The sequence below is a fragment of the Rhinatrema bivittatum genome, chromosome 14 (assembly GCF_901001135.1).
Source record: "Rhinatrema bivittatum chromosome 14, aRhiBiv1.1, whole genome shotgun sequence".
In the NCBI taxonomy this organism is placed as follows: Eukaryota; Metazoa; Chordata; class Amphibia; order Gymnophiona; family Rhinatrematidae; genus Rhinatrema; species Rhinatrema bivittatum.
Genome location: NC_042628.1, coordinates 42,314,880 through 42,330,585, shown reverse-complemented (window position 1 = coordinate 42,330,585; position 15,706 = coordinate 42,314,880). Strand labels below are relative to the sequence as shown.

General features: G+C 43.3%; 1 long non-coding RNA gene across 1 annotated transcript; it reads right to left on the bottom strand.

Annotated features, from left to right (window-relative positions):
• Positions 1 to 291: 291 nt before the first annotated feature.
• LOC115076320 lies at positions 292 to 8,211 on the bottom strand. Its single transcript, XR_003852728.1, has 3 exons — positions 7,973 to 8,211; positions 7,113 to 7,199; positions 292 to 605 (listed from the first exon to the last, which is right to left on the bottom strand). It is a non-coding gene; the product is annotated as an uncharacterized LOC115076320 (long non-coding RNA).
• Positions 8,212 to 15,706: the final 7,495 nt, after the last annotated feature.

Sequence of the window (15,706 nt, the reverse complement as noted above, 5' to 3'; positions counted from 1 at the left end):
AGAGGGCAGTTTGTTTCCTGCAAAATTTTTATTCTACTTAAAACTATGCAATCTTTAACTCATTCACATACAGACATTTTAAAGCAGTTTCATTTTTACTTCTTTTATATGTACATATAACCTGCTTATTATCAGATGATATACATAATTTGGAACCTTTGACTAATAAAACACTCTCACCATATATTTTTGTACTTATTGACCTTTATTTCCTTCAAATTTTAAGTGGACTAATGTGGCAATTTATTTTAGAGATAAATGTTTATATACTGAGCCAAAAGTGTTCATAGATGCATCATGGCTCCCTGAGGAGAGACAGATGATAAGAATAGAGGCATGCCTGGTAGCTCCCTGATGAGAACTAGCTAGGAAGGCATTTGGGGAGAGGATGTATATGATGGGGAGGGTAGTTCAGATCAGGAAAGTGTCCCTCGGCTCATCTGGAAACCTGCTGAAGGAGGAATGGGATGGCTCCCATGATCCTCTTACAGGCTTTTTCTGGCTTCCTGCAGATGTACGATGTGATCTCAGCTCTTGCTTTGTTATCTCTTTTTAACTTGCATCATGATGAGAAACATCTGTAAGATATCCCTTAAAACCCGACTCTAAAGGAGACATGAAAACAAGGGAACAGAGGGGAGTCAGATGATAGGATACGATTACACAGCCAACAATGTGCCTCCTTAACCCAGTGTCACGGATACCTCCTATTAGCCAGAAGCTCTTTGCAAACAATCCTAAAATCCCACGGCCAGCTATGGCTTTTGATGGTTTGACACCTCTGCGGTATCATTTGCTCCCCATGTCTCTTTCACAATCCTTGATATTAGTTTGCATTTTAATTTTTGCCCGTGTTCTTTATCTCTCTGTCAGACCTGCCTCCTGTCCTACTTAGCTTCTGCATAGCTTTTTTTTTCCATTCCCTAACAAGTTTAATCACCTACTGTCTCAGTCATTGCCCGCTTCTCCAGCTGTTCCTTTGTGTCTGATTTCAGATTTGCTTTCTTTTCTGCTTTTGCTCTCCTTTCACACCTCTCACTCATTACTGTCTTGCTCTCTCTTTCTCCCTTTCCTTTTTTTGCTGTCATTCCTTCCTTCTATTTCCATGTCTGCGGTTTCTTGCTTCACTGCTTTCCTGCTGCTTCATTCTCTCTCATTCTCTGCATCTCTTTCTCATCTCTTTTATTCTGTCTCTCTTCTTCTTCCTTTATTATACTTTCTGGTCTTTTCCCTCTCTTTTTCTTTTTCTTCTCAAGTTCTCTGTCTCTTATCTCCATCTCTTCTCCTCTCTGCCTTGTAACTTTTCAGTCTCTTCCTCTCTTGATTCTTCTATAATCTCATTCCTCAGTCCTATTGGTTCTTCCATTCCCAGTTCTCCGCTCCTTCCTGCTTGGACTAGAATGCAGTTTCTAATTCCTAAATTTTTTTTTATCTTGTGCTTCTGTTTTGCCTGCTTTACTTCTGCACAGCTCTATCCTTACTTGTTTTCTCATAATTCCCTATAATACTGACAGTCCGGGCATTCCCCCTCCCCTAGACTCCCCCACTCAAATCCCACAAATACAGTAAAACACATTAATGAACCAATACCATTTTAAGCAGAAAAATCAGAGCTGCAGTTTTATTACAATGTTTACAATGCAGCAACTGAGCTGTATCCTAGCCAGTAATGTTAATGCACACCATTCCCACCTGGGCAGCCATGGATCAGCTAGTCTTTTCACCTTTTGCCTGCCATGGAGCCAGCTGGGTCCTCTGCTTCGGGCTGTGGCCCTCTTGGCCGACTACCCATCCCCTGCAGCTTCCAGGAGGTTGTCCACCATACCGCCATAGGCCAGCTAGCATGTCTGGATACCCTCTACCACTTCACCTTTCTCGCCTGCACCACCAACCCACAATGGGAGTCCATCTGGGTTCCCATGTGGCTGTACTGGTCCCATGTGGTGAATTCTGCTGCTTCCCAGCAGCACTTAGCACACAATTGGCTTGGGTACCCTGCCACAAACAGGGGGTAGTGCTATAACTTGCCTCCTATCCCCCTCCAAGCTGTGGGCTGTCATACACATTTGCCCCAATGCACCAGCGATGGCTTCCTGAAAATCATTATTAAAATGCAATAGCCCACATCAAACAGTAGACTTTGTCCACTCTCAGCCCATTGTTAATGACGGTAGCTCCTCTTGCTTCATCTGTTGTATACCATAGTACCTTAATCAAAGGCCTATAGTCCAGCTCATGCTTTCCTTTCTGGCCCATTCCAAATTATATTGTTGCATGAGCACAGTATGGAAATAGTGTCCTGCTAGTGATATTGACTGCAAGGTGAAAATTTCACTCTTGATTCTCCTGATAAGTTGGATGCACAAGAGAAAACCCAAATCATTATTACCAGGGTGAAGAGCAATGCAGCCCCCCCTTGTGTAAAGATGCCTGCCCATTGCCTCATGATGAGAATTGACCACTCCCAACTTGTCCTACATTTGCCCATTAAGATATGTTGCATGCACTCTTTTTGCCACCATGCCAAGGTGTTGTTAATAACATCTGACTGATGTCCACTCTTCTGCCCACTTGATGAATGAATGACCAACAATCTAGACCATCTTCAGCCATGCTGTCTGGGTTGAAATTTGAGAAAGCAATCGCAGAAAATGTAATTCCTGGCCTGGTCAGCTTAATCCACCTGTAGGTTACAGGTGCTGTGTAATGCCAGTGACTAGCGCTTTCAATGGAGAATACTGGCTAGCCGGCTGTCCAATTCCAAAGAAGTGCATGCCATAAGTATTGCTAATCTTACTAATGGCTGTGAGGCTTTAAAAACAACCGTATCTTGAAACCTGGTTAATAGCAGAGATGACAATGAAAAGCTAGTATTTACCTCCCACACAGTAAGGTAATCCCTCACGTTCTACAAGGGATTAGTGCACAGCTTCCTGAAAGCAAACAAAACCCAAATGCAGTCCTCTGCTATCTGGCTGCCCCTTGGACGTAGGTCATTAAATGTTTATTCATTTTTATTTTCAGTTCAACTTTCCCAGCCAAGATCCAAGACAAAGATCAATCATAAGCTGCAATAATATAACCCTATATGATGACATCACCCGTCTGGGCCTGAACCTGGTTCTGCTTCACCAGCCAACCTGCAGAGCACTGAAAAGGCCAGGGTGGAGGACATGTACAAAACTATTTGAATAGGAGCATATACCAATTGTCTGGTGCTGTTCTAGTAGGGGTGATAAGTAAATTCAAATAAACAACTATGACACCCAGATCTTTTTCCTGGGTGGTAGCTCCTAAAATGGAACCTAGCATCGTGTAACTACAGCATAGTTTATTTTTCCCTATATGCATCACCTTGCACTTGTCCACATTAAATTTCATCTGCCATTTGGATGCCCAATCTTCCAGTCTCTCAAGGTCCTCCTACAATTTATCACAATCCGCTTGTGATTTATCTTCACTGAATAATTTTGTATTATCTGCAAATTTGTTCACCTCACTTGTCGTAATCCTTTCCAGATCATTTATACATATATTGAAAAGCATCGGTCCAAGTACAGATCCCTAAGGCACTCCACTGTTTACCCTTTTCCACTGAGAAAACTGACCATTTAATCCTACTCTCTGATCCTGCCTTTTAACCAGTTTGTAATCCACAAAAACACACACTACCTCTTATCCCATAACTTTTTAGTTTCCTTAGCAGCCTCTCATGAGGGACTTTGTCAAACGCCTTCTGAAAATCCAAATACCCTACATCTACTGGCTCACCTTTATCCATAAGTTTATTAACCCCTTCAAAAAAAATGAAGGCGATTTGTGAGGCAAGACTTGCTTTGGGTAAATCTATGCTATGTTCCATTAAATCATGTCTTTCTATATGCTTTACGATTTTGATCTTTAGAATAGTTTCCACTATTTTTCCCAGCACTGAAGTCAGGCTCACTAACTCTATAGTTTCCTAAATCACCCCTGGAGCCCTTTTTAAATATTGAGGTTACAATGGCCATCCTCCATTCTTCAGGTACAATGGATGATTTTAATGATAGGTTACAAATTTTAACTAATAGTTCTGAAATTTCATTTTTTAGTTCCTTCAGAACCCTGGGGTGCATATCATCCAGTCCAGGTGATTTGCTACTCTTTAGTTTATCAGTCTGGCCTACTACATCTTCCAGGTTCACAGGGATTTGGTTCGGTTCACCCTTGAAAACCATCTCCAGAACCGGCATCTTTCCAATATCCTCATTAGTAAACACAGAAGCAAAGAATTAATTTAGTCTTTCTGCAATGGCCTTATCTTCCCTAAGAGCCCCTTTAACCCCACAGTCTTCTAATGGTCCAACAGGCTCCCTCACATGTTTCTTGCTTCGAATATATTTTAAAAAGTTTTTATTATGAGTTTTTGTCTCTACGGCCAACTTCATTTCAAATTCTCTCTTAGCATGTCTTATTAATGTTTTATACTTAACTTGTCAATGCTTATGCTTTTTCCTATTTTCTTCAGCTGGATCCTTCTTTCAATTTTTGAAGGATTTTTTTGGCTAAAATAGTTTCCTTCACCTCATCTTTTAACCATGCCGGTAATCATTTTGCCTTCCTCCCATCTTTCTTAATGCATGGAATACATCTGGCTGTGCTTCTACGATTGTATTTTTAAACAATGTCCATGCCTGTTGTACACTTTTAACCTTTGCAGCTGCACCTTTCAGTTTTTTTTCAAACTATTTCCTCATTTTATCAAAGTTTCCCTTTTGAAAATTTTGTGTTAGATATATAGATTTACATATTGCGCCCATTCCAGTCAATAGTTCAAATTTGATCATGTTATGATCACTATTGCCAAGTTGCCCCACTACCGATACCTCTCTCACCAAATCCTGCATTCCACTAATAATTAAATCTAAAATAGCTCCCTCTCTCATTGGTTCCTGAACCAGTTGCTCCATGAAGCAGTCATTTATTACATCCAGGAACTTTGGGGCGGATTTTAAGAGCCCTGCTCGCGTAAATCCGCCCGGATTTACGCGAGCAGGGCTTGCGCGCCAGTGCGCCTATTTTACATAGGCCTGCCGGCGCACGCAGAGCCCCGGGACTCACGTAAGTCCCGGGGTTTTCCGAGGGAGGCGTGTCGGGGGCGGGGCTGATCGGCACGGCGTTTTCAGGGCGTGTTGGCGGCGTTTCGGGGGCGGCCCAGGGGCGTGGTTTCGGCCCGGGGCGGTCTGGGGGCGTGGCCGAGCCCTCTGGAACCGCCCCTGGGTTGCGTCTAGGCGCGCCAGTGGCCTGCTGGCGCGCTGGGATTTACGCCTCCCTCTGGGAGGCGTAAATCCCCCAACAAAGGTAGGGGAGGGTTTAGACAGGGCCGGGGGGTGGGTTAGGTAGAGGAAGGGAGGGGAAGGTGAGGGGAGGGCGTTAGCGAATTCCCTCCGAGGCCGCTCCGATTTCGGAGCGGCCTCGGAGGGCCGGCTACACGAAATCGGTAGCCTTGCGCGCGCCGATCCAGGATTTTAGCAGATACGCGCGGCTCCGCGCGTATCTACTAAAATCCAGCGTACTTTTGTTTGCGCCTGATGCGCCTACAAAAGTACGTGAGGGCGCCCTGTATGAAAATCTACCCCTTTGTCTCTAGCAAGTCCTGATGTTACATTTACCCAGTCAATGTTGGGGTAATTGAAATCTCCATTATTACTGCACTGCCAAATTGTTTAGCTTCCCTGATTTCTCTTAGCATTTCATCATCTGTCTAACCATTTTGTCCAGGAGGGTGGTAGTATACCCTATCACTATACACTCTTACCCAACACACATGAGATTTCTACCCATATAGATTCTACTGATCATTTAGTCTCTTGTATGATCTTTATGCTGTTGGACTCTATACCCTCCCGGACATAAAGTGCTACACCCCCACCAATTTGATCCTCCCTATCATTGCGATATAATTTGTACTCTGATATAGAACTGACCCATTGGTTATCCTTCTTTGACCATGTCTCTGAGATGCCAATTATGTCAATCTCATTATTCACTGTTATACATTCTAACTCTCCCATCTTACATCTTAAACTTCTGGCATTGGCATACAGACATTTCAAAGTGCGTATTTTGTTTGTAATAACAACCCTCTTTTCAGTTGTTAGGGATAATTTGGAATTCTTTAGCTTAGGTGATTCTTTACTTATAGGAATATGGACTACTTTTGCATTTATTGAAACTTCTCTATTGGGATGCCCTAACTCACCTGTTTCATTAGTATCCTTCAAAGATACATTCCTCCGAACCATGCACTGCTGAGTGACTGTCGGCTTTTCCCCTTGTTCTGTTGGAGTATCTCTGCCAAACTCTTTCCCCTTTTCCCATTGAAACCCCTGGAGAGGGTTCCAGTTGCTGCCTTCTCTACACATGGTGACTCTGGGGGAGCCCCTGCCCTTGCTCTGAGCAGGGTTATATTTCCTTTTCAAAACCCATCCCCTAGGGGGATGAACTAGTCTGTCTGTCAAGAGATTTAGAACCACCTCTTCACCAACAGAGAACCTTTTACTAGCTGGAACCTTCCCTGCTGGTTTGCACTCCGTAGGACTTCCCATAGGGGGAGAATCACGTTAAAATAACTACAATACACTCTCTGCACATTACACTCTGCAATTGTTTCTGTGGCATACAGGGGCCACAGAAGCAATGTGGTTTCCAACTCCATTACTGATAGTTGATAAATTGAATGAAGATTATTTACAGCACTTAGATTTAAATAAAGTTGATGAACAATAATGAAGAATAGAGTTTAATACATTTGTGACCTCGCTTTTCTATTAAGGTATCTAATGCATGGAAGCCAATTCCTTAACTATTTATCTCTTTCTGCTTTCAATTACTCAGACTGAAAAAATCATAATCCTTTTTCCAACTCCCAAATTTATCTGAAGCTTATCCCCGCTGTAGAACGGTTAGAATTTAGTCCCAGTTACTTATCAGAGCACAGCAAGTCCCAATTCTCTGAACTCTCCTGTAGTCATCTGGAATATGTTAGATCTCCTTCTGAAAGCACCAGTGGGCACTCTCCTCTCAAGTGCAGCACACTCGGGTCAGTAGAAGGAACAACTCTTGAAGAATACCTTCAACTCATTCCTCTCTGATCAAACCTCCACTCTGCAGCCTCTTCTCCCAATGGTTTGGGTCCCTGGTACCAAGCTCACTCAGTCCTAAAAGAACAAACATAGACTTTGACACTCCTAAAGGGAAACAAATAAGGAGTTGGAAGGGTGGAAAAGCTTCCTTGACTCCCAAATGAGAAGATAGACACTGAGGAAAAAAACTCAAAATTGAAACTCCTCTACAAGGGGACACTGACTGATCTATCCACTGGAAATGAGACAAGAGCTGCAGACTCCTCCCCACCCCCTGATCTAACCTTGCACAGGGACTCCCCAAATCCCTCTGTGAAGGGAGTGCCAAGGCTCTTGCAAGGAAGGTTTCCAAAAATGGATCAACAAGAGTAAATAAGCCAAACTGACCCACAAGAGGGCAGCTCAGGAGAAACCTGTTTAATAAGTATGAAAAAGAATTAACAGGAGGCAGGGACATCCTGCCTTCTGAAAGCTGAACAAAAATCCAAAATGAAATCCACAAAGCAAAGCCACTGAAGCTGAACTGAAATTCCAGCAAATATCCAGGCTCTAAGATGCTGGCAGGGGTTTATATACTCGCTTCAGACACCATCTCCAGCTCCCGCTTGGGGGAATCAAAACCCAAACCCAGTTAGATAGTTCATTCCTTTTGGCAAGGGAACATACCCTCACCTTGAAACCCTCAAGAGGAATTAGACTGACCCTCTCTCATGCCGTTTAAAACAATGGAGAAGCAGGCTGTAAATGCTTTAAAAAACTAAATATATAAGATTGGGAGGAAGCTGGAAGTAGAACATGCAGGAGGAAGAGAGACAGAACCAGGGTGGGAGCCAAGAGGGCAGCCTTACCTGGACCCAGAAGCAGGGATGCCTGCAGCAGCCTTTGGTTAGGGCTTTTAAATCTGTAAAAGGTTCAGTTGGGAAGTAAGTGCTCTATGGTCCTGAGAAATGGGGCTGGCCTACAGCTGACTATTAACGTAGCCTCCTGGCGTGACCCTGGTGTCTCGGGAGAGGAACTGGAAGCTGTAAGTGTGACGTAAGCACTGATACATGGAATAAAGCTGTTGTGACTGAAAGCAGCTGGCTCTGAGAAGTATTTTCCAGAAAACTGTGAGCAGGTCATGCAGGGCCCAGCTAAAAAGTGGCACAAAATACGCACGTTTGTAGCATGCCTGTTATCCGTGTATGGTTTTTAAACTTGCATAGATGCGTGTAGTTTCAAACTATCCCCGCCCCCCGTGCTCCTTTTCCATGCAGCTACAAATGGGAATGTTGTGAAAGTATCTATGTACATTTACATTACTCCTTGTATTGGATCCTGCCTAAGGTTTCTGAACAGTTACCCTTTAGGATGCAAAGTTTCAGCTTCCTTCCTAGCCTTGAAGTTGGTTAGCTTCACACTGGGTTGATGACCGCGCTGAGGTCCCGCTACCTTCGTGTTCCAGGTGGATTGCTGCATGGCCATCATTTCCAATGTTTAGGTAGGATCCATATACCGGGTGTGTCAGGGTGCTGCTGTCTGCCCTCCAGCGGTTCCTCTTCAGCTGTTTAAGTCTTTCCCAAATGGACTACAAGGCAATGCAGCCAGCAGCAGTGGAGGATTTACCCAATAAGCAGAGTAGGCAAGTACCTGTGGGAAGCTATTGTGCCAGTGTGAGTCACTCAGGTTACATCATCAGCTGTGGCCCTGTACTGTCGTGGGGGGAGGTGGGGAGGAGCAGATGGCTAAGGGTATAAATCTGCCACTGGTTAGAAGAAGATGAACTCCAGCAGACAAGCAGCCTAATCATTCAGGTGCAATGACATACTGTACTGACCCTCATATCCTGCCTCTGGTGCTGCACCGATCCCAGGTCACACATCATTTCATTTCATCTGAATACAGTATCTGCTCAAAGAGATGAACAACATCATTTAAAAACTTGACATCTCTTGTACTGTCAGTACACTGAAGTGCAGTGCTGGATTTAGTGCCTCTCTCTGAGCAGGGCACTGTAGTGCAGAGTAACATGTGGCGCCTTTCTGCAAGTGCACTGCATTGCAGTGCCGGATTTGGTGCCTCTTTCTTGAGAAGTGCACAGATGTGCAATGTAACATGTAACGCCTTTTTGTCAGTGCATGGAATTGCAGTGCTGGATTTGGTGCTTCTCTCTCGAACACTGCACTGGAGTGCAGTATAACATGTAGCACCTTTCTGTCACAGCACAGGATTGCAGTGCTGGATTAGGTGCTTCTCTCTTGAGCAGTGCACTTGAGTGCAGTATAACATGTGGTGCATTTCTGTCACAGCACAGGACTGCAGTGCTGAATTCAGCACCTTTCTCTCTGGCAGTGCAAGATTTGACACGTCTGTCACCATCGGTGTACTGGCTTGTACGACTGAGCTCGATGCCTCTCTTTCAGCGCACTGGATTGGACTGCAGGAAGGATTTGACTCCCCTCTCATTGTCAGTGCACTGGATTATACTGCAGGACTTGACACATTTCTGTCAGGAAACTGAATTGCAATGCAGGAGGCTCCCATCTTCAATTGGCTGTAAAATACCTATGCAATAAAACATGCGCAAAAAATATTTATCATGCAGCTCAGTAAAACTTTTACATTTGTACCTAAATGTCATTTAATGTGCCATGCAATAAATGTTACCAAGTGGCAAGTGCAGACTAAACTAAACCCTCAGTAGTGTAAAGATGGTATTAGCTTGGGGGTGGAGACCTGATGGTGCGCAGGGGTTTAGGAGATCGGAGAGGAAATCCCATATATTAACTGGCCCTTTCCTTTTGCTCTGGTTAGCATGGGGTAGGGTGGGGGTGGGGATTTGGACAGAGCTAGGGGCACGTTAAGGCCTCAGTGTGCACGGTAAAAATGTAAGTCTTGGTCTGAGGCAAGTGTTACATTTTAGGCCTTAGTGAGCTCTCATTAAATAGCATATGCACAAGAGCATACCCCACTGGTTTCTCTGCACACTGTCAATACTTCATTTGCATATGATGTGCCTTCATTTCAACATGCTGTGACCGCTTTAACGTGCACATTAAGACCTTCTTACATAGCACGCTATTTTTATCACACACAAAAGGCCTTTACCTTGCACGCCAAGCTTTATTGCCTAGGTCCCTAAGTATTTCTCCCAGTCATGGCACAGACTTCCCTGCATGCTTCCCTAATTATATTCTTAGTACCTTTCAGAAACAGCTAAATATAACTAGAGACACATTACAATACAAAAAAGAGAAGCTGAGACAGCAGAAGAAAGGGCTCCTGCAGGTGCTGAGCTGGTCACGAGTCCTACGGAGATGCTCAGTTACAAGTGAGGGGGCCATTGTGATTAATAAGAACAACAATAATTAATAATAATACACAAGTAATTATAGCACAGGCTGGTATATAATTAACGGTAGCACGGCAGTGCGGTCTAAGGATAAAAGCTCAGAGCTGCAAACCATGAGTCTCTTGCTCAATTCCGTCATCCACCTCTCGCTGTACAACCTTTTGAAAGTCCCTTCACCTATGTGCAAACGTAGACCATCAGGGGTCCACATCAGGAGAAAGTCTGCAAACTTTGCACCAGTTTTCAAAGGAAAAGTGTGCGCACGCCTTCACTTCAAAACCTGCAGCGGTTAAAAATTTTTGAGGACATTACACTTGTTTTTTGGGGGGGGTTTTCGTATGGGCAGATTTTCCTTAGAAGATAACACAAGCAGGCTTGGAACTACAATCTTTGCAGGTTATTTTCTAATCCCGCCCCCCAGAAACGCCACTTCTAAATGCGGCTAAATGTACCCGCGTTACAGAGCAGGACACGTATTTTAGCCGTCTGGAAGGAAGGAAATTTTTATCCACGTAAGTGACTGGAAATTGTCCTGTGAGCTCTGCGGGACAGTGGCACTATAACCATGCAGGTAAGCGTTCTTACGCCAGCAGTGTTAGAAGTATTGTTAGCATCTACTAGCACTGAGGTCATACTCCACCTAATAATTGTAGTCAGAATATGTTCATTTATTTTGGCATAAATGCCTCATTATTGAAGCTGCCACTCACCCACCCCCTAGGTTTGTTCTTTTTAAATAGTTCTTCCAAGGACGTAGGTTAAGTGAGCAATAACAGAATAAGTACCAATCTAACATCTCGTCAGTCAAGATAACACAACACAAGTCATTCTCACTGACGCTTATAAACAGAATGTCTTTTGTACAGTATAACAATCGTGGTGCTCAAGGCAAATGATTAGGAGACTTATGGGCTGTCCAATTTGCCTTTAGCTATCTGCTATGAAAAAGGAGCTGATTCGTCTGAAAGTGAACTGTGTAGGCTTTGAAATATCTCCCCTATCTTGCAGTATCTAGAATATCATCCCCAACTCCCACAAAAGATTCAGAAGCCCAGGAAAAAATAGCTCACAGTGAGCAGTGGTAGAATAAGACCTGTGACCCATAGGCACCCGGTCTCCACAACTAAGCAGCATCCAAGATATCCCCCACCACTTCTACGGAAGAGACAAAAATCCAGGAATACCTGGAATACTGGAGGCTGTGCTAGAATAAGGCCTGTGACAAAGAGATACCCGCTCTCCCCACTGATACCCTTACGTAATGCCTTTTCTGCAATCGAAAATGATGAGGCTTCTGCAACAGAAAATGGTGACCGAGAAGAAGAAGAAGACACCCAGTGCACCCGGAAATCCTTTAACATTGTCAAATATCATAAAAGAAAGTTTCTTCCACTGAGAGAGTGGATCATCAGAGGAACTAATCTGGGAACTCATTTTGAGGGGATTACAATAGTTGGATGCCTTCCAGGATCCTCAGCTGGTAGAAATGCAGACCAGGTAATCAATGCAATTACAGAAGAAAGTAAAGACTCTAATATAAACGTTAGCATCCATCTAGGGACCAACGACCTCACTAGAAACAGTATCCAAGCAGTACAGAATCTAGGGAAAGACATAAGACATAAGGCAAAAACTATTGCCTATTCTGAATAATTACCTGTTCGTGGAAATGTTAAGGCACATAGAAAATTTCAATGCATGGCTCAAAACATGAAGTAAAGAAAGTGGATTTGGATACATTGAAGACTGAGGCTGTGTATGCAGCAGTAAAAAAACTATACAGTAAGGATGGCCCACATTGTCAATGGTCTCAGAAACAACACGGAAGCCGATCCAACGTGGCAGCAATGCAACCAAAACACCGATCTAATTTTGTTTTGGTTGCATTGCTGTCACATTGTCAATGGCAGGAAAGAAAATCCTAAGTGAGATATTCCAGTCATACATCATCAGGCTTTTAACCAGAGGATGGGGGGTGGCAGAAGGTGGCCAACGACATGGAAATATCACCCCCGAGGAAGTGAAAGGAGAAAATAACATCAATCAGCTTCAGCAAAAGAACAGAAAAGATGACTAGGAAGAGCAGCAAACTAAGGGATGGAAGACAGAAAGCTACAACCACAATTGCTCATAGCCTGGGCAACAAAATCCCAGAACTGCAGACCCTAATGGTGGGGGAAGACATGGACATTGTTGCTGTTGCAGAGGCTTGGTTCACTGAGTCTCGTGTTTGGGATATGGCATCCCAGGCTATAACTTGTAAAGGAAGGACAGAGAGGACAGAAAAGGAGGAGCAATATGTGAAAAACAATATCCAAGAAACTGAAATGCAAGGGTCATGATATAGGAAGAAGCACTATGGGCTGGCCCTAAAAAAGGAAGATGGTGCTTCTGTTTACACTGGTGTGGTCTACAAAATCTTACCAAGGTTTTAAATCAAACATTATTTAAACCAACCCAATTTTAGAATTTTTAGAAAGGTGTCAGCAGCCTGATGCGTGTCATGCACAAAGCTAAGGCCGCCTGGACCAGTCGATCGTCCACCTTCAAAATTCATATTTTTTGGGAATTTTAAGAGCATATAAAAGCAAGTATCAGTCCAAGGTTGTGTTAGTAATAGAACAAGCCCGACAACCCGGCCGGTGTTACGCAGAGAAAAGCTTCCTCAGGGGTGGATTCAAAATTGAAATCCACAAGAACTGTCAGCATTCGTAGCAGGACTAGTGGTCTCATGGTGGTGTCTTAAGTAGACCACACCGGCCGGGTTGTCGGGCTTCTTATAAGACCAGGCGGTCTTAGCTTTTGTGCATGACATGCCGTCAGGCTTGCTGACACCTTTCTAAAAATTCTAAATTTCTGTTGATTTAAATACTGTTTGATTTAAAATTTCGTAAGATTTTGTTTACTCTTGTGCTTGATCGGCTGACTTTTGTTTTCCACATGTTTGGGGTCTGCTGACTCACCTTTTATTTTGTTATGGACTTTTCCTCCAGGAACTTGTCCAAACCTTTTTTAAATGCAGTTACACTCATAGCTTTCACCACATCCTCTGGCAATGAATTCCAGATCTTAATTATGCATCCAGTAAAAAAATATTTTCTTTTTATTAGTTTTAAAAGTATTACCCAGTAACTTCATTGTGAGTTCCCTATTCATTGTACTTTTGAAGAGTAAATAACTCGTTCCACTCCATTCATTATTTTGTAGACCTTTATCATATCTCCCCTCAGCCGTCTCTCCAAGCTGAAGTCCTAACCTCTTTAGCCTTTTCTCATAGGGGAATCATTGCATCCACTTTATATTTTGATTGCACTTTTCTGTACCTTTTCTTATTCTGCTATATCTCTTTTGAGATGTGGTGTCCACAACTGCACACAATACTTAAGATGAGGTCGCACCATGGAGCGATATAGAGACATTATTACATTCTCTGTTTTATTCTGCATTCCTTTCCTAATAATCCTTGGCATTCTATTGCTTTCTTGGCTGCTGCTGCTGCACACTGAGCAGAAGATTTCAACATATTATCACTGGGTGGTGACACCCAATGTGGAATCTTGCATTGTGTAACTATAATTTGGGTTACTCTTCCCTAAATGCATCACTTTGCACTTGTCCACATTAAATTTCACTTTCCATTTGCATGCCTAGTCTCTCAGCTTTGCAAGATCCTCTTGCAATTTCTCACAATACTCTTGTGATTTAACTTTGAATTATTTTGTGTCATTGACAAATCTAATCACGTCACTTGTTGTTCCCATTTCCAGGATGTTATAAATATATTAAAAAGCATTGGTCCCAGAACAGGTCCCTGGGGCACTCCACACCTTTCTCCATTGAGAAAATGTATCATTTAGTCTTGTTCTCTATTTTCTATCTTTTAACCAGTTCCCAGTCCAGAATAAAACACTATGCCCTAGCTCATAACTTTATAACTTCCTAAGAAGTCTCTCATGAGGGACTTTGTCAAATGCTCTCTGGAAATCCAGAAACACCTACTGTACCTGAATGTTATTCACCTTGAGTTACGAGTGAAAAGGTGTGAGCTAAGTATGAGTAAATAAATGCTTGGAACCAATGTTTTCAGTGCCTTCAGTGTGAGTGTTAGGATCTTAATTTCATTCCTGTAGGGTGACCTGGGGGGGGAGGGGCATGTTCCTGTGCTTTCTGTAGTTTGCTTTTGGTAGTCCTGTGTGGTTAATATTGCAGTACAAGTACCATGGCTGAGGATGGTTGGGAGCAGGAAGGGGCATAGTTGCTTCACCATTCGGAGGTGCCTTCTTTGTCGCTGCTTTTATTTGGCTTACCCCATGGTCAACTGAGCGACTGGATGACTCTTCAGACTTTTGACCTCCTGTTGTGGGTATTGGGTGATATCATCTAAGGTGGGGGAGGGGGATTTGGGGCCCTGGTGAATAGTTCACCCTGTTTATCAGACATTGGGTTTTTAGATGTCTAACCTTTTGTCTCCTTTAGGCAATTTTGTAAGACTGCTATGGTTTGGCCCCAGGTGCCTGATGTTGGCATGAGGATTTGAATGTCATCCACATAGATGTATACCTTAAGTCCAAATCTCCTTATGGTCACAAGAGGCATGAGGTATACAATTGTTATCAATCTTACAAATATTATCCATCCAAACACTTATGAGCAAAGCCAGTACTTTAGTGGTATTTCTTGGTAAAAGGACGCCTTTCATGGCAGGGCTTACTGGGTACAGATTTCATTGTATTTGCAAGTATTACAGTTGCTCTGACAAGCACCCAGCTAGACATACCTCGGACAGAACTCATTATGCACCAATCCCTGAGTGCTTACACATTGATATTAATCATTTGCAATTACAGATAGGAACTCAAGGAACAAAGAAATAAAAATGACTCTCTCTAGATAGGCCCAGTGGATAGCAGAGCTAGGATTAGAAATGAGGCACAGGGAGGTGAAGTGTCATGCCCAAGGTCACACAAAGAGTCAGGGACAGAACTGTTATTAGAATTACAAGGAGATAAAGTAGCCTGTTAGGGTCACACAAAGAATCAGTGGTGGAGCTGGGATTAGAACTGAGGCACAAGGAGATAAAGTGGCTTGCCCTGGGTCACACAGAGTCAGGAACAGAGCTGGGATTAGAAATGAGGCAGTGAGAGATAGGGACCTGTCTAGGACCATACAGAGAGTCAGCATTGGAGCTGGCAGCATCTATCAAATGGTTTGCTAAAGACAACTAAAATTTGCAGAATATCATTCATGCAAA